This window comes from Micropterus salmoides, unplaced genomic scaffold (genome assembly GCF_014851395.1).
Source record: "Micropterus salmoides isolate LMB-PRFRI ecotype aquatic unplaced genomic scaffold, ASM1485139v1 Ms_hic_scaffold_18, whole genome shotgun sequence".
In the NCBI taxonomy this organism is placed as follows: domain Eukaryota; kingdom Metazoa; phylum Chordata; class Actinopteri; order Centrarchiformes; family Centrarchidae; genus Micropterus; species Micropterus salmoides.
The window spans coordinates 19,864,919-19,883,312 of NW_024040928.1; the positions used below are offsets into that span (position 1 = coordinate 19,864,919).

At 40.4% G+C, this 18,394-nt stretch overlaps 1 long non-coding RNA gene across 2 annotated transcripts in view; it reads right to left on the bottom strand.

Annotated features, from left to right (window-relative positions):
- Positions 1–15,924, bottom strand: part of LOC119909590 — a 30,406-nt gene extending 14,482 nt beyond the window's left edge. The window contains exon 1 of one of the 2 annotated variants that reach the window (XR_005445488.1): positions 15,870–15,924. This is a non-coding gene — a long non-coding RNA (uncharacterized LOC119909590). The remainder of the gene's footprint in view (positions 1–15,869) is intronic. The other variant, XR_005445487.1, reaches the window with a different exon arrangement.
- Positions 15,925–18,394: the final 2,470 nt, after the last annotated feature.

Sequence of the window (18,394 nt, forward strand, 5' to 3'; positions counted from 1 at the left end):
ACATGTTTTACAGAATCCGTAAGCAAACAGCTGAACTCTTACACAGAATAAACCCATTAGCTGCAGGCATGACTGAGTGTGAAAGGGGCAGATGCAGAACAAGAAGCAGGTTGGCAGGCTGGACTCATATTCTGGGTATGGTTGCCCAGAATATGAGCCAGTGGATGGCAGATCATAGGAGAAGAGATGCCAGTGAAGTGGGCAGTCACTCTCTTGTAACCACAAAACTCTATTTCCCCTCCTGGTGGTGCTTCCTTCTTTCCTCCCCTTTCTCTTTGGGGATTAGATGCAGCTGCCTGTCTGTATACAGCTTGTATCGGCCTATCTGGTACCTTTACATAGTCTCTGTTTCTTTCCTTCCTCATCTCTCTCTCCTCCTCTGCACACCCCTTTCTTTGACCCTCTGGTTACAAAATCGACAGTCAGAAAAGCAACATCTGGCTTTTTAAAAGGATCCACTTATGCATCTAAACACCCTACAGAGTCATCTTAAATAATGACTGAAGCGTTTCCCCTGATAAAGATGGCTGCCACATCATATTTGTCTCCTCATTCACTGCCCCCAGCTGGCCACACAAAATGTCTCAAAATGTAAAAAAAACCCAAAAGGATTTTGTGCCCTTTCTCTGAACCAGGTGACAGTGATCAGATAACACGCAGGACTGGCGGGCAGAACTGATTGTTTATGCATAACAGCCTCTTTCAAACTGGCACAATGGAGTGGAGATGTGGTCCTTGACCCAGTTAATTAAAATACTGGTGGAGATGTAACACAATAATGTCTTTGAAGTTAAACACAACAGTCCTATTCATCTTCCCAGATTAGCATTCCTTTTTCACCAGTTTGATTTAATTGACCAAGGACTATGGAATTACACTGCATCTGGAACCAATTGGCACTACACTGCATTAAACTGACAGAATAGCAGTAATTAAAGAAAAACTTAACTGAAATGACAATTACATTTTGGAGAGAAATCAGTAGGTATATTGTCAGTGTGTCGATGTAACAGGCCCTTTTCCCAGAATCACAGCATGAAAAGCACAGGTGTAAACAATAGGCTACATTTAATGATGGCATGCCGGCTCAGTGTCACAAAACAGAGCCACTGTGAATGTTAATGTTATAAGAAGCTAAATGTCTGCTGTGAAAAAGGCATATTTCCAAGAAAGAAAGAAGTTTTATTAATTTGTTTTTCATTAGTTTTCTCCAGGGGGTGTTTTGGGTTTGATTTACATGGTGGCTTTCAGGGAGACCCTATTTTTCTGGGGTCAGGGTGGGAGAGTACTGTACAAATCAATAACGGAAAAATCTAAAGGCCGTCTGTCATTTTGACAGAGGCTAAAGGCGATCTACCGTTTTGTTAGTTACATGTAACACTGCCAATAACCGCATGTAGAACCCCTGTCCAGTTGGTGCGAGTGTGCATATTGATCAGCTGTTGTCTAGAAGTCTTGTCTTTGACCTGACGTCCATGACCTCATTATCTAGCTGGCTTTAGCCATTGCATTGGTAGTGAATATTGCTACATAGCCTAGCTATCAAAATGTCCCGGAAGCTGAGTGTCAGAAGTTTCTTTAGAAAGACCAGTCATTTTATTGTGGTTGTCAAACAAGGTAAAAAAACAGGCATTGATGCGGTGAAGGAGGGTGAAGGACAAGCAAGTAATACTGGTAACGTGATTTATCAGCCAGAGGCAGCATAGAGTGCAACGCATGCTGTGGCCGATGGCCACAGCAGTAATAGACAGCATTGTGTTTATTAGACACAACCTATCCTGAAATTGTTATGTGTGACTAAACATGCACGTTGACAAGTACTACTATTAGCCTATTATTTATTTTAGGAATCTACAGGGATATAAACTATGAAATTGACATTGTTAGCTTAATCCCATCTATCATTTGTGAACTTGATTTGATTATGTTTCTATGTGAGTCATCATGTTACTCTGTGCTATGATTCAAATCACAGAGTAATGGAGTACGGACTGCTTATGTGACAAAACTACCTGTTGTTTTACTGTCTTGTTGCCAACACTACAACTGGACCCATGAAAGAAATGCTAACGCTAGCTGGACATCATTGTATACTGTGGGTCAAACACAGCTCCAGAATACCCATATTATATACACACACACACGTTTTGATGACGAAGGTGTAGGAAATGTAACATCTAGTGTGAATCAATGCTAATGCGACTTTGCTAGCTTCCACTTCCACACGTGGTATGTAATCTTAAAACAAGTGGTAATCCCAAATACTGAATGTTGTACAGGGACAGATCACTTGAATCGCAGTTTCAAATAGTACATAAAAAAATGCTATGTCCGCTTGTTGACGTTTGTATGAACGTCCAAAGGATATACAATATGATACAAGTTGACTGTGAGTGTCTACTAGCAATGCCGGACCTCAAATGTCATTCAACTGATACCATGAGAAATGTCCATGCAGAGGCTTTAAGGTTAGACACTGGTTTCCACAAATAGTTTTATACAGTTTTGAAGAATGTAATATGCACAACAACTGTAGAAAAATTATAGGTTATGTTTTCCAGAACAAAAAGTGAGGAGAATTCACATTTAAGGCAGACAGTTTGGCATGATTGAATGTGAAACTTCTGCCATACTAAAACACCCACATAGTAAAGCAACATCAACTACAAGCTTTTGTATATTAAATTTTTGGGTGTGGAAAAGTTTTGTATGACAGTGGGAATCATAGTGTCCTTAGTGTGGGGAAATGAGAGAGGGAGTGGAAGTTGTAGGTTACAGGACTGGGTTTTCGTGCAGATGGATTGTCTTCTGACAGATAGAGACTGGCCCTCCACCTCTCTTCTTCACAGAAAAATTATAGGGAGGGAGCAATGAGCAAAGACAGCCAGGAGGGATTGAGTCTCTGAGAGCCGCTACTCAAAGTGCAACACCATTTATCAGTGTCAAATCAGACAATCCATGTTAACCAAACACACAGCAAACACACCACGTTTACACATGCACATAAGGACTGAAGGCAACAGGCAAAACATTCCATGTAAGATTCTTTATATAAGCAATCTTCACCAAGAAATAGGAAGGATCAGAATGGTTTGAACTGATTTTTATGTCCCCATGCAATTCATATTTTTCAAATTTCATGCTACAATAAAAACTTTGACTATCAAAGTTTAAAGAAACTAAACTGTCTTCTTGCAAAAAACTTCTGGTAATAGAAAGTTTCAGTTCAACTACAGAGTGGTATTTTTATTCAGATATTTGAATCATTATTTTCTTGAACCAGATTTTTTCCCACATATGCATTTCATTCACACAACTACACCTACATATTAAGCAATGACCTCACAATTCTAACAAACAAAAAAACAAATAGCTGGCTTAGCCATATGGGATTGTTTGTATATAGGTCGTTTGGCAAGGCCTCCCAAAACAACATATTTTCCCGTACCAGTCCAGCCACAGGTGTACCGGACCTTAATTACGTTACATAAGTCCGGTGAAATGGTTAACATTGCAAAATGGTTGCAGAATGATTAGGTTTAGGCAACAGAACTACTTGGTTACATTTAGGAAGACATGGGTTAAAGTAAGTAGTTAAGTAAGTCATGTGACGGAAGTCAAACTCTAAACAACTCAACATTTACTTGGTTTCACGTAGGACTCAAACGTCGGTCTACTGTGTGAAAGTCCTGGGTTTCACCGATCCAGCCACCTCCACTGACTTTCTAGCTCTTTATCATACATCACCTGACTTCCTCCTTTGCTACCATCATACGGCTCTAGAGGTCGCAGCCACAATAAAGGTAAATGCGGGTCATAATAACCTGCTTGAACAAACAACCTATATGGTCGTTTTTCTGGTGAGGACAGGCTGAATGAAATACTAAGCATTCTGAGCATTCAGATTTCATTTTAACTCTCAGTCCTGCTCTGTGACCTCTTGTGTAGCAGACAGAGCTTGATGACGGAAGGCTTTCCTCAAAATGTGTGACAGCTCAATCCTGTGTGACACACTCCTGTCTCGTTGTCTTTGTACGTCTACCTCCCTAGGGGACCGGTTGACAGCTATGCAGCAGCTACAAAAAAGCTCAGCAACCCCCCTCTGTCACACCAGTACAGCAGCCACTCCTTTCTCTTTGCCTGACACCCAAAATAGAGAGGAGGATTAAGAGACAGTGAGTGGAAACGGTAGGGAAGGAATTTCCAGACATATTGTGCAGAAAGAGGGGAAAAAAAGAGATTTTAAAGTACAGTCGCCATTGGTCTTCAGAACAGCTTTTTTTGGATTTCTTTCACATGCCTCCTTAGCTGTGTGTAGTGGATGCTGGCTCTCTCGCTCTTACAGGGGTCAAGAATGTAGAAATCTAACTTCTAAAGTCAAAGGTTTAGTGATAAGATGAGTGGCTGTAGATATAGTTCTAGAAAACAGCATCATGGCAATTTGGATGAAATTTGCAATTTGGTTAAAAATCACGAGGCAACAGAGTTTGAACTTTAGGGGTGCATGCATCAATTTCTTGGCCACAAACATCAGACCTGGGGCCAGTATCGCGTAGTGAGATCTGTGGTTAGCTGGCTTCCCTCACAGTATCACAAAGCTGGCTGGTAGATCACAATGGTAACCTGTGCTGCGCAACTAGCCAGTTTTACAAAAGCTCTGCTGCTTACATGCAGATCACACAGACAGCACAGATAGCATTACGTTTTACAAATGAGTGCTGCTCTCTCAAATTGCAGATACATTTGCAGGTCCTACAGGGCTCTTGGTTGCTCATGCAGCGGTTGCAAGTAGGGTGCTTGTCTTGATCATTGAAACATAAAAGATTTTCATTTTGCAGATGTAGTGAAAATGAGTCCCTGCTATGGTGTAAAGTTCAGTGCATCACCATGTCTGCCTGCTGATCAATCCGGTCAAGGAGTGAGCATTCCTGCAAGATCTTAACTTCAAAGTACTGCGTTTTCAAAAATACAGTGACATATGTAGTATCCAATACTTATGCATTTGACTCATAACAGTTCAAAATAGCACTGTAGCAGCAACACAGAGGGTCAGTGACCTTTGGGGAGGTGTTCTACGGTGAGAGCAGTGATTGGTGGTTATGTTGGGACTGAAACCTTCTATAGAATTTGACCTCTAACCCCTTGTTTTGTTACCTCAAGATAGTACTGTACCCTTCTATGGGTTTGACCTTTTACTTTGCACACTCAAACCCTTCTATGGTACCTAACAGATACCTAAACACATCCTTATTTAGTTTAAACTTGTTCCGTTTCAAAATCAATGGATACAAGGTTATGTGACCCGTAAGGTGACGCTTATGATGAAAGATTTAGAGCCTGCTGAAGTGTCAACAGTCACCAAAGGAGTTCGGGAACAATATACTATAGTAGTCACTCCAAGAGTGAATAATACACAGAGGACATTTGTCATTTTGCCCTTGGAAATAACTAAAAGAGTTAATACCTCAACTTATGCAATTATTTTAGCAGTAACCTCGGAAGAAATGAATGTTACAACGGTGAAAACAACCATTGTACATATGACAGACACCGACTACAACTTTTCTGGAAGTAAAGGGTATGGTAGACGTACCTCAGAAGTCTACGTTACAGATGGAGTTTGGGGAAAAGGGTAGCAAGGTTTTAATTTTCATGTGTTATTTTGCAACAGATACTGGTTGGAGTATATGGGGATGTACAGATGGGGATTCAGATACTCAAACAAGGACAATATGAAAGGACTCTGGATGCTGCAGTGGAATACCTTCCTGTGTCTGCTTTGATATAGATATGAATACATATTTGAATGAATAATACTTACTTAACTATCATATTATTTTTGTGTTAATTGTGTAAAGACTTATACTTTCAGTTATGGGGTTAATATATGGGGACCTCAGGTTTTTTCTTTTTTCTTGATGCTTAGGGATATAGGGTCTAGGCAGGGAAAGGTTCGTTAGAGGGTCCGATGGGTTGACTAGCCTGAATTCGGCCATTGTTTTGATTTTATTAAAATGGTACCTATGGTTCTATGGTACCTAACAGATACCTAAACATATCCTATATAAGCTATGTTTGATGTACAGAGAGACAGAGTGGCCATCGGGCTGGGTCACTCTCCAAGCTACTGCACTTTTATGATCAAGAACAGTGTCAAGCGGGGTTTCTTCTCAACATTATAGTTCGGACACCACACATATTTATGAGTCAGTAGAAACACCTTGCTTTCCATGATAATTATACCAGCAATAGAAGAAATGTTTGTAGCACAACCATGTGTCCAATCTATAATTTTATTAAACTGAGAGACTGTAGCTGATTTGTGCTAGTGGTCTTGATTTGCCTACAGCTGCAAATTAATTAGATTCCCTGACAGTCACTGCTTTAGTGTAGAGATATTTTAGACTCAATGAGATAATGATTCTAAATAAGAAGCATTTCCACTGTAGCCGCATGCTGTTAATTAGCTCTGAGTCAATTACAAATGCAATATTTTGGTCAGATAGATCTAATCAGACCTTATCATTTTGTTCTTTTGTTCAAGGCTTTTTTAGAATATCTATTGTTTTCCTCTCTAGCTTTGACATCAGAAAGTATATTATTTTTAAATGTTTTGAAGCATTTTGCTTATTCAGAATAGACTATTCATCATGTTATCAAAGAGCACAAATATCTGTCATCATTTTCTTTTCTAATACTGGGATACAGAAGATGTTGAAAATTTTTTTATAGCCACAGCCTTGCTTTTAGTATTTACGTGTTTAGATTCCTTCCATTTTAGTGTAATTAAATAGCATTTCAACCCGTTCTCATTCCAGGGCATCTCATATGGATGCTTTGTCAAGACCCGTAGGCGCTGCTTTTTTAACCCCCTGGGTACACTTTAGCGTCCTTTTGTACGTGTAGTGCTCCGCAATCCAAGTATAGCTATGCAACATCCAGTCAAGTTAACAAGAAAAAATATGCGACGTCCAGTTAGACCATCAAAATAAAACTAGCGGTCAACGGTGTGAAACATCGCAGTTTGGTTAGGTTAAGGCAACAAAACTACTTTGTTAGGTTTAGGAAAAGATCATGGTTTGGGTTAAAATAACTTTGTTACTTACGTGACTTAAATTACATAAGTTCAGTAACTTTCGCAGCATTACTAAAAGGAATCAACATTGATTTTTTGTTTCACATGGGAAACGAACACCGGCCTCCTCGGTGAAAGTTTGGTTTTCGTCCCACCCGTCCAACCGTTCCATCCATCCACCTGTCCACCCCACCCATCTCCTTATCTGGACTTTTCTGGTTATATATAGTAGTACTTTTAGCGTTGAACAATGTGCTGTAGGGCTTCCACTCAGTGTGTTGAATAATGATGCAAAACGGTGCCTCGTTACCACACACGCTCCAGTACCATACACACCCATGATAACGGGCTAGTATTTATGTAATAATGTAATGAGTACTCATGACTAGATTATTACATGAATATTACGTAATCATGGGTTGAACCACGTCCATCTTCAAACTCAACCTTTATTTGACTTCAGCTTCAAATATGTAAAGTTTCGTGACTGTCGTGTGTCAACGTGAGGCTATCACGTTGACATAATAAATGAAATAAACGGCTCTTGATGTGATGATGTTGTTGCCAGTGATTGGCTAGTGATTAAGAATTTCACCAGGTAACCCAGGTAAAAGAGCCAGACTAAGTTGAACTTGCTTTGTGATACAGGTTCCAGTCCTGAAGATGTCAATGTTGGAGAACTCCCCGCTAATCAGCACCCAACAATTTGTGTTGCTCACAACAGAATATTGTTTCATTGTTTAGGCTTTGGATAGAAATAGTTCCTGACTTAGGGATAAACACCAGCAATCTGAAGTGCACAACATGTATTGAGACTGCATTGCTGAGTTGCTGACTCAGTTCCGAGGCAATTACAGTGAGGCATACAGGTTTTAAACTGTTTAGCAGCTGTTGTGTTACGTGTCTATTCATGTTTTTTTGTGAGTTTTACTTTTTAACTTCTATTACTTTTTGCCAATTCAATTTGTCTGTGTTTATCGTCCTGGGTTTTGAGAGTGTTCCACTCACTTCAAAATACATTTTTCAGTAGTTGTCTATCAGACCTTGAAACTGTTTAACTATTTAAACAATCTCCTACTTTAGAACACAATATAACAGTGATAACTGTTGGATATATTTTAAAGCTGACACACTACCACTGACATCCAGCATAATGACTTGGCTGTGAAGCTGATTTTATCATTTTAATGTTCGTACAAGGAAATAACATTTTACAACACAGGATGGTATAACGAGATGAAGTTGAAGTTCCGTTTATGCTACTCACAAAAAGCAAACATTACATACAAAATAATAAACACTAGGTGGCCACATCACGGAAACAAAACTATTTTACATGGTGCAGTGCTGAGTATGAATTTAGGAGTCTCACACCCTGAGGAATGAAGCTGCTCTGAAGTCCATTTTCACTACAGCAGATACTATCTCTTGCCAGACAGCAGCAGGGTGAACAGGATACTAAAGGACACTAAAAGAAATCACGCACCCCAGCTACAGCTAGCGGGAGTGTGTGCTGTCTTTTAGTATCCTTTGGACTCCGCATAGGCACCTCACCACAGTGATATCACTGGTGCTCGGTAGACAATGATCTTCTGAGTAGTTTTAATCACCTGCTGCAGATGGGCCTGCAGATCTTACGCCAGTTTGTAATGTTTCCAGTCAGAATGCTTTCTATTGCTCTTCTGTTAAAGTTAATAAGATATTGGCACAGTATAGAAGAGAATATAACTTTTTGGTCTAAGCGAAAACACGGATGTATAGGAGGTATTCCACACTGATTGAAGAGGCTGAAAAGGACATCATAAGCACTAAGACATGAAGAATGTCCACATCCACAACAAAATGCTTCAGATGTTTTTCTGTGCTTTTATTGGAAGTGTTTTGGCCTTCTGCAATGCTACTGAAAAAGTCTGTTAGGAAAACAGTAACAACGGCCAGTAAACTATTAGGGATTAAGTTATCAAGTATGGAATGTATCCCCCCCTCCTGCACTATCCTCAACCACAAGATGAAACTAGTAAATATTATAACATTAACAACTTTGCGCATTAACCACTTAATTTCCTGCATTCTGAACACATTTTCTGCACCAATTTATTTATTTATATGAAGGAAAACAAAATTAAGGTGACAGGTGAAAATTCAAAATATAAAAATATAATGGAGTAATCAGCTTTTGGACAATGCACATTTGTTTCTTCTATATTTCAGTTGCACTGCATGTTTTTCTTATCGTTTCATTTGTTATTCAACATTTCTTGTTGCAAGCTGTTTTTCAGAACATTTTTAACAAAAGCTTTCAAAATGTGATGGAGAGATTCTGATACTGACTTGTCGCCAGCATCAACAGTGTAAATGACACCTATCTTTCAATACTGTCCTGCCCCATCCAGGCTGTGATTGGTCGGTCCACAATAAGTGACACTGACGAGCTATATTCAGCACATGGCTGCTTGAGAGGCACACAAGCTTCAAGTCTCTCTCCGCCGACAGAGTTCAACAGGCAGGCGAGAACGGGAACAGGTGAGCGTCACGTAGCGCCCAGAGAACCTGATATGGAGAGGGCAGAGGAGAGTACCGGCAGCTTGGCGTTGTCCCCGTACACAAGAAAATGTCCCGGTACACCATAGAGAAAAATGTCGAGGTGCCGGTACTGTGCACCGGTGCGTTCCGGCCCACTTCAAGCACTGTCTGTTGGTTATCTCTGTGCTATATGATGAAATGCCGAGGTGGTTGTGGTGCAAACCTTGATTGATTGATTGATGTCAGGTTCTCTGTGACTCAGGAACCTAAAACTGTTCATCTGTTCCACCTCAGTTCCACTGATGTAGACAGGGTGCATGTCTCTCCCTTCTTTTTACCTAAAATCAACAATCAGTTCCTTGCTTTTGCTGATGTCGAGCAGTAGGTTGTTCTCTGTGCAGCGCTCTGCAAGATTGTTGATTTCCTCCCAATATGAAGTCTCATCGTGGTTTGAAATCCAGCCGATGATGGTGATGTTGTCAGCAAACTTCACAGCAGGGGTTGCAGGCATGTGTGTACAGCGTGAACAGGAGGAATGTGAGCACACAACCCTAGGGGGCTCTGGGGCTGAGCACCAGAGTGGAGGATGTGTGACTGCCAATCTGAACTGTCTGTTTATGAGAGTACACAATATCCAGTTGCAGTGTGTGGTACTCAATCTGTAGGTTCTGAAAGCAAACTGGTGACGTTCCAGGCTGCCTGGGAAATTGTTCTTTATGCGCAGGTTTATGCGCAGAACAGGTTTCTCAAAGCACTTGATCAGAATCGGGGTGAGTGCCACACAGTCATTCAGACAAGTCTCAGACTTTTTTGAGACATGGATTAAAACTGGTGGGAACACTCTCCTGTGACAGTGATATATTAAAGATGTCAGTAATAACATCAAGTACACAGCCAGGAATGTTACCAGGCCCAGCTCATTTATTCATGCTCACTCTTAGCAGGATTCTTCTCGCATCTGCTGTGAACACTGACAGAAACGGTCCTCATAACGCACAGGTGATTTTAATTGTTTTGGTTGATTAGTCCTCTCATCAAGATTGTGTGTATTGATTGTGCTTGATTTACCTCTCCTGTTAACTTTGTTGCACATCTTAAGCAAAATACACATCATTTGTACACAGTGTGAGGTGCAGTTCCAATGATGGTCTGCTTTCAACCTGAGTGGGAGTACGTGGCCTTTAAAGGGGAATTAAAATTTCAGTCAGTATCCTCTGTGTCGCCGGTGTTTGTTTTTTATACTTACTTGGACAACATTGTGAAATTACCAAAAATAATTTTTTTCTTCTAAAAACTGTAATATCACTTCATATCAGCCACACATGGACTTAACCAGCTGGAGGTGGCAACATTGTTAGCTGTTTGCACCATATGTGATTTGAGCACCCTCTAACTCCCAACCCTCTCCATTTACTCTGATTAAAGCCCCCCTCCAGTGCATTTTGACATTGCTATGATATTTCATATTTTTCTGAGTCATTTCCTTACAATGTTGATAACCCCACATAGTTCGCCAAATATTTTTTGACAAATGGTTTAATTTTGTGCTCAAAAGTTGAAAAGGTTGCATAGTTGTTAAAACGGGGTTGTGATGTCATGTCATTCTCCAAGCTTGTGCAGGCGCACAGTCATGCCTCATTAAAAAACTGTCACGCAGTCACGCCTCGTTAAGTCAGAGCATCAAACTGAAACATCGTTGTGAGCTAGCTAACCAATTTAGTAGGTATGTCTCTGTGTCTGATTGTTGGTTTGTCTTTCTAGTTTAGTTAGCCAGGTGTAGTTATTGCAGAAAGTTAGCCAACAGAGGGTCTTCAATTAATTTTTTTAGTTTCGTCCTCTTGGTTCAGTGTGCTGTTCATTTTCATTATGACATTTGTGCGTGCGTTGTTTGACAGAAAACGTATCTTACGTTACAGTCTGCAACATGCATTTTTACTGACAGTCGTTTTACCAATGCATAAAGTAAACGCACCATAAAACGTAGTGGGACTTATCGTGTGCAGTGTGTGACAGGACCATCGACTGTATGATTGATAACAGCTGATACGAGCACATTAGTTTCTATCATGGCTAATAGCTACTGCTGCCAGACAGTAAAGTGTACTAAACTTTACAGTGTAGTGATATTAACACAGCATATCGTTAGTGAACACTCTAGCCGGTCAGTTTTTGGTTGTCATGGTAATTACGTCCGACTATTAATCGCACCCCCATTCTCTGTTTGAGACGTTAACCAAAAACAGCAGTTTAAACTGGCTGGAGGGGGCTTTAAGTATTTACCTTGTGTTGTGATTAAAATTGCAGGGTAAGGCACAAAGTGCTGTTTCAGGACTACCCACTGCTGCAAGTTTTAATCATTTGGTGATTTGCCACCACAACTGGTCCCATGAAAGAAATGCTATTGCTGGCTAGACCCCTCTTTTTAGTCAGTCATTGGCAGTTTAGTGGGAATTCGTGCTATTGAAGCATTTTTTGTAGGGGAAGTTAGCCCATTTTGGCTTTCAGTTTGAGGGGAATACAATCTTGAATGAATGTTGTAAGGGGACTGACTTAAATCAAGCTAAATGGTGTATAATCATTGATATGTTGGCTAAATAGGGAGGAAAATCCCTGTAACAACAGTGGACTAATATACAGGATGAAATGCTGCAGTCAATAACACACCATGTAGGTGTGTTTCCTAGCAACACCAGCCCTCAGATGCCTGTCAATCACAGACATGGTAAATGCCAATTGAGAGGCCTTAACCTCAGCCACTGTTCCCACTTATAAATTGTTTTTCTCTCCTTTAAAAAAAAAAATATGCATAGTAGCATCATTAAAGTATATTTTCTGACACAAAGAGTGAGGAGACTTCAAATTTCTGACAAATTCAGAAGACTTTAATGGGTGCACACTGATTTCCTGTTGCAGAACTTGCTGTTGACAAGATGTTAAATGAGACCCATGCTGTGTCTGAGCCACAATTCAAATGTAATTGTGTAAACTTACATTTACAAAACCTACAATATATTAAGAAGAAATACCACTCTAATTATATATTAGACTTATAAGGACTTGTGGTCCAGGCAGCCATTGTAGACAACGTCCCCTCTTCAAACACTAAATGGGTTTTATTGGCAGGTTGCTGTCATTCAGCAGGAAGGAGAGCTGTTTAAGCACACTGCTGGAGGGATACTGCAGTGTCAAAGTCATTCACGATTTGATTTCTGGGTCCCGGTTCAGAAAAGCGTCCAATTGTGAATCACTTATGAAGTGTCTGATGATAACAAGTGAGGCCGAGGCTTCTATCAGGAGCAGACAGATTCGCGCTTGAAGCTTGAGTCCAAATGCAAACCCTTTTCTGCTCAGAGGGAGACTGAATCCAAGCCACTGGCATTATAGACCGTTGGCTTGAGGGTTCATCACTTGTGGATGGCATGAAACAAAGGGAAATACAGAGGTAATTGATCGAGAGGACAGAAGAATGCAAGACACTGAAAAAAAGAGACCTGAACAAGGAGAAAATCTGTACGAGCCCATGGCACATTCTGGTACAAACAAAGGATAATTAGGTTATATGAAGAAAAACAAAAAAACAGTAATGTCTTAGTCCAAGAAAAACTGTTCACTGCAATCATGTATACACACTAGTTCCTTGCTTTGAAACCACGCTGATTTGTTCCTTCGATCTGCATTAAAATCCCACAGCAAAAAAAATAAGTTGTTGGATTTCTCCTCAAGACAGCAACAGATTCTAACCATGTTTCTTCCTATAATAAACTTTAACATAGGAGTTCTCACAGAGTTTTATAATCCTTTATCCAAATGTGATATTGGTGAATTGTCATGGTGATGATCTAATCGGTCTAACGTGCGAGCTCATTAGTAGTTATTCTAATCATAGCACTTCTGGAACTTCTTTCCCATGCGGTCTTAAAAGTGAAGCATGAAAATGTATTCTTTAATGCTTAAGTGATCAAATCATAACAGCTATTGATCTCACTTTGTACTGGATTAAGTGACTCTTAAGTGACATGCTGTATTTTTTTCCCTTTCCTGTCTACAGCATCTGTCGATCTTGGTGTATTTCAAAGTTGATCAAAAAGCATTTCAGTTGAAAGGTCATTTATTCATTTTCACCAATCAAATCAGTCTTCCAGAGATGAGTTGCTGTCTTACAGGACTTGTACTTCAAAGTGATCACTTCCTGCTTCTCTAGTTTGACATGTGAAAGTAAAGTGTGTAATATTTAGTGGCATCTAGTGGTGAGGTTGCTAATTGCAACCAACTGTCTAGTCTACCGCTCCAACCAGTATGGCTGACACAGGACAAAACTCTGAGACAGCAAAGAGTAGCAAGTCAAGAAATTACATTTCTTTTAGATATAATAAATTATATTTAATTATTTAGTAAAACCATTTGTTATTTCGACTTGGCCACTGACAGATAACATAGAAAATGAAAGCCAAGAGTGAGCAACATTGTCACCGTTTTTGCAACATAGTCCATTATAAACCACATAGTAGATTGTGGAATGGAAGTTTATTAAAAAGCATTTCACAACATTGTTTCTCTGATTATGTATCCTCACCAAAACTGCCCGCCAGCAATAATATCACTTCCTCTTTAGTGGTTTTGCCAATAAAATAAAAGTGCAAGACATGTACCCACCGTGGGATCAAACACAACATTCCAGGTGAGTGTATTGCACATTACTGACTGAGCTAACCAATCAAATTATCTGAGGGAGTACATATGTCTTATATTCTCATCCACCATCTAATGACTAAAAAGACTGCTGCGATTCAAAGCTTATTTGCCTTCTTCGAAACGTATGTATTCAACGTAGTGATGAGCATCTACCAGAGATGCTCACAAGTCTTTGAGCTAGAGTCCAAGTCAATTCTCAAGTCTCTCGTGGTTATTACGAATGTTGTATCATCTGCTGTGTTCAATCCAGGTTGTTAATAAAACTGCATAGCTATAAGGAATTCTGTAACCTGCTTTTCATTCACAGAGCACAACCATGTAATGTACAATGCAATTATTGGTTTATTAAATACTGCAAGTCACTCTGACTCTTAAACCCAGTGTAACGTTAACTAAATAAAACTGATGTTGCATAATCAACAAATTTGTATTTTTAACTTAACAGCACAACAATGCAGCCTAATGTACAATGCATCTACAATTAATGACAACTTATAAACTACTCTAAGTAAACAAACCCTGTTGATTTTCAAACCCAGTCTAAAGTTAACTGAATAAAACCGTAAAGTCAAATGGTCAACAATAAAGCTGTAACCTGTTTTTAACTTACAGAGCACAACCATGTTATTTGCAATGCAGTTAATGACAGCTTAAACTACTGTGAGTCAGCACACCCTGCAGACTCTCAAACCAGTGTAATGTTATAAATAAAACTGTAAGGCTACATGAACAACAATAAACCTGTAACCTCTTTCCAGCCAACGGCAATAATTAAGGTGATGGCATAGACTATGGGTGACGGCAGCCAGCGGGACGGTCATAACGACAGTCGGAGTAAACCTCTTGTAGGTCGTAGCTAAAGCAAGAAGCAAGCTAACGTTAGATGGCCAATGCTGAGCTAAACATGTTTACTCACTACAGGTTACTAACCTATTTGCGTTCAGCACTTCTTTCTTTGGGTCTTGTATGAAGTTTTAAAGCCAAAGTTTATGATGAATGGCTCAGCAGCTGCCACTGTTTGTTGTCCTCTCACGTGCAGCCGTACGCAGCAGATGTTACGTAGGCAGGTTATAGGTAACGGAGTGAGGGAACAGCAAGCTCATCAGAAGTTTCCTAAAAAATAAACATTGTTCACGAGTCCCGCACCTCAAGTCCGAATCAAGTCTGAAGTCACTTTGTGCGACTTAAGCACTCGAGTCTGAGTCTCTGACTCGAGTCCCCATCTCTGGCATCTACACTGCCAGAATTCAACAAGAACGTAGTGATGAAATGCAAAACAGCAGCTGACAAATTACAATTAAAAACCACATACATATTAGCAACAGTTTTATAAAAGTAATAGATGTGCAATGTCACCTCAGGTAGTTATCCCCTACTTGTTGCTCATTAAGCTTCTCATACCTTAACACACAGTGCTCTGTACAGGACAACACATCACGCCACTCCAGACAGGGAACCTTGGAATCAGCCAAACCACATGAAACACTTGGGCAGCAGACTGCCGCAAAACATACAACCTCAGTCATTGGGAAACCACAATGCAAACATAAGACAGGTTCGTTTTAACTGAATCACCTACCTAAACATCACAGAGGGTTACATGTGGCAACCTACAGGCAGGTAAAAGGCAAAAAGGCAGATGTGATAACACAGCTGCCTTAAATAAGATCTGCTAATGAGGGGGTTTGCTCTGGGTGGAGCTAATTTGATGCTCTAGAGGTGCGTTCAAGAGCAGCTAAACACCTGTGGGTCTGCATAGAGGTACACACCACTACAGCAGCAACAGCTCAACAACAGACTTGCAGGGGTTTGTTGCCAAAAATTTTTTTTAAAGACAAAGGTTTCAAAGAGGATTAGGACGGTGTGATGGTTGTAGAGGTAAGCTGGCAGGTTAAGAACAGGTATAGCAATAGTGGTCCTGTTGCCGTGTGGTGTAGCTGAAGGCGTGGGAAACACTGGAATGATGAGGAGATTGTCAGCTGTCCTAGGAAAGCCACACCCAGTCACACACACACATACACACACTCACACATACTCATTCACAAAAGGCCACAAAGAGAAAGAGACACAAAATACACAAGAAAAACAAAGAAAAACCCTTGGAGTCACGGATGGATCCATCATCCATTGGAGGCCAATCCCCACCTGGAACGAGCCCAACTTACTGCCAAGAATCCGTGCATAGCTCTCGCTTTGGACGCACAGGGCCTTTAAAACGAATGGACTATGACAGCCATTTCACATACATGGTAAATGAACAGTACTTGTATAGCATTTTTCTTGTCTTCTGACTACTCAAAGTGTTTTTCATCACACTCATACACTGATGGCAGTGGCTCCCATGCGAACTGCTCATCAGATGGATTCAAACACGCATATATCTAGCCCAAGGACACTGGCTACGTTCACACTGCAGGCCTTAATACTCAATTCCGATTTATCGTCCAGATCCAGTGTTTCTGATTGATAGTTTGCCACATTATTTTTTTAATGTGGCCCATATCAGACTTTAGTGTGAACTGGCCACGGCCTGAAAGTGACCCGCAAGCGCAAAAGATAATATAATAATACGACATCACACGCAGCACGCAATCCTAAGGACATAAACATGGAGGCCACAAAGGTTAGCTCATTCTTGCTAAACGTCCCATTTTTCATTGCCCTCTCTTGTTTCCTCCCGGGGTCACAATTCTCCTGATTTATGACAAATGTTCACAACTTTGTGTACTTTCCATTGCATTGATTACAGTTTCTGGCACTGTACTGTATGTATAAGCCCTACAACTCTCTCTCTACTGTTTCTGCCCAGACGCAGAACTGAGACGACGGTTGCTTTAGAGTGATGTCAGAGTTGCATAAATTCCGATCTGACTGAAAATATAAATCAGAATCAAAACTATCCAATCCAGTCCAACTTTATTTATAAAGCACATTTAAAAACAGCAAGGTTGACCAAAGTGCTGTACATTGACATGAATCAATAAATAAACAAATACAACCCTAAAAACAGTAACATACAACTCTCGGCAGTTCAGCAGTAACATGCTAATGTGTTCAGTTGTCAGACTCCGCAGTGTAGCAGACTTGACAAAAGACCTGCCCTACTCAGACTCTGATTGGCTGACGGGTTTAGCCATTAGGTGTGACGATTGGTTAGGCATATGCAACCGAGTGGACTCGATAGATATAACCGACTGACGGCAAAAAGGTGAGGAGTTTGCGTGCATGTTGATTGCTACAATTAGGAATAAATAGTAAGTACTAAATATTCAGGTAGATGTTAGAGTCACAGGGTTATTGCCCAGAGATTATTCCTGACACTGTGTGTGTGGAGTCAACTGTTCATCAGAGTGATAAAGGAGGTTGCATTTCAAAAAATCTGACCTGTATCTGATTTGGACCACATATGAACAGGAAAAGATCCGATGTGTTCCTTGGGCTGTTCACACTGTAGAAAGTCTGATCTGAGTCACATATGAGCAAAAAAAAAAAATCAGATTTAGATCACTGGAGTCTGAACATAGCTTATGAAATGAAGACTGGAGGAGCCAAGGATCGACTCACCAACCATCTGATTAGTGGATAGCCCACTCTACCTCCTGAGCCACAGCTGCCCCAAGCTCCTTTCATTCATTCATTCATGAAAGCTGTATTTGATGGCCGCCTGGCTGTCTGACCTGAATTTGCCATTTGGTGCCTCCGACTGAGAAACAAGACAAAGAATCTAGAATAAACTGATGGACGAGAGACAGATAGCCAGGGATAGATGTGACTGAATTGTTGATTTAAGCACATCACATGGAGGAGTTCGGATAGATAGAGAGATGTAAAGGAGGCAGAGGGGCGATGCAAAGAGACATGGCAGTCTTGGAAATGCTTGCATCACAGCTGGAAGTCCATCAGAGCTAAAGAGATGAGGCACTTTTGAAACGAACCCAAGGGAGACAGGCTGGGGAGAGGGAGTCAAAGAAACAAGATGTGTTGCAAGATGATGCGAGGTCAAACGGATGAGCACGACTGGAATATGTAACTAAGAAAAGTTGTGTTTGGCATCTTCAAAAGTTGTTTAGTCAGCTTTTATATGAACATGTCATTCCAGAGAAG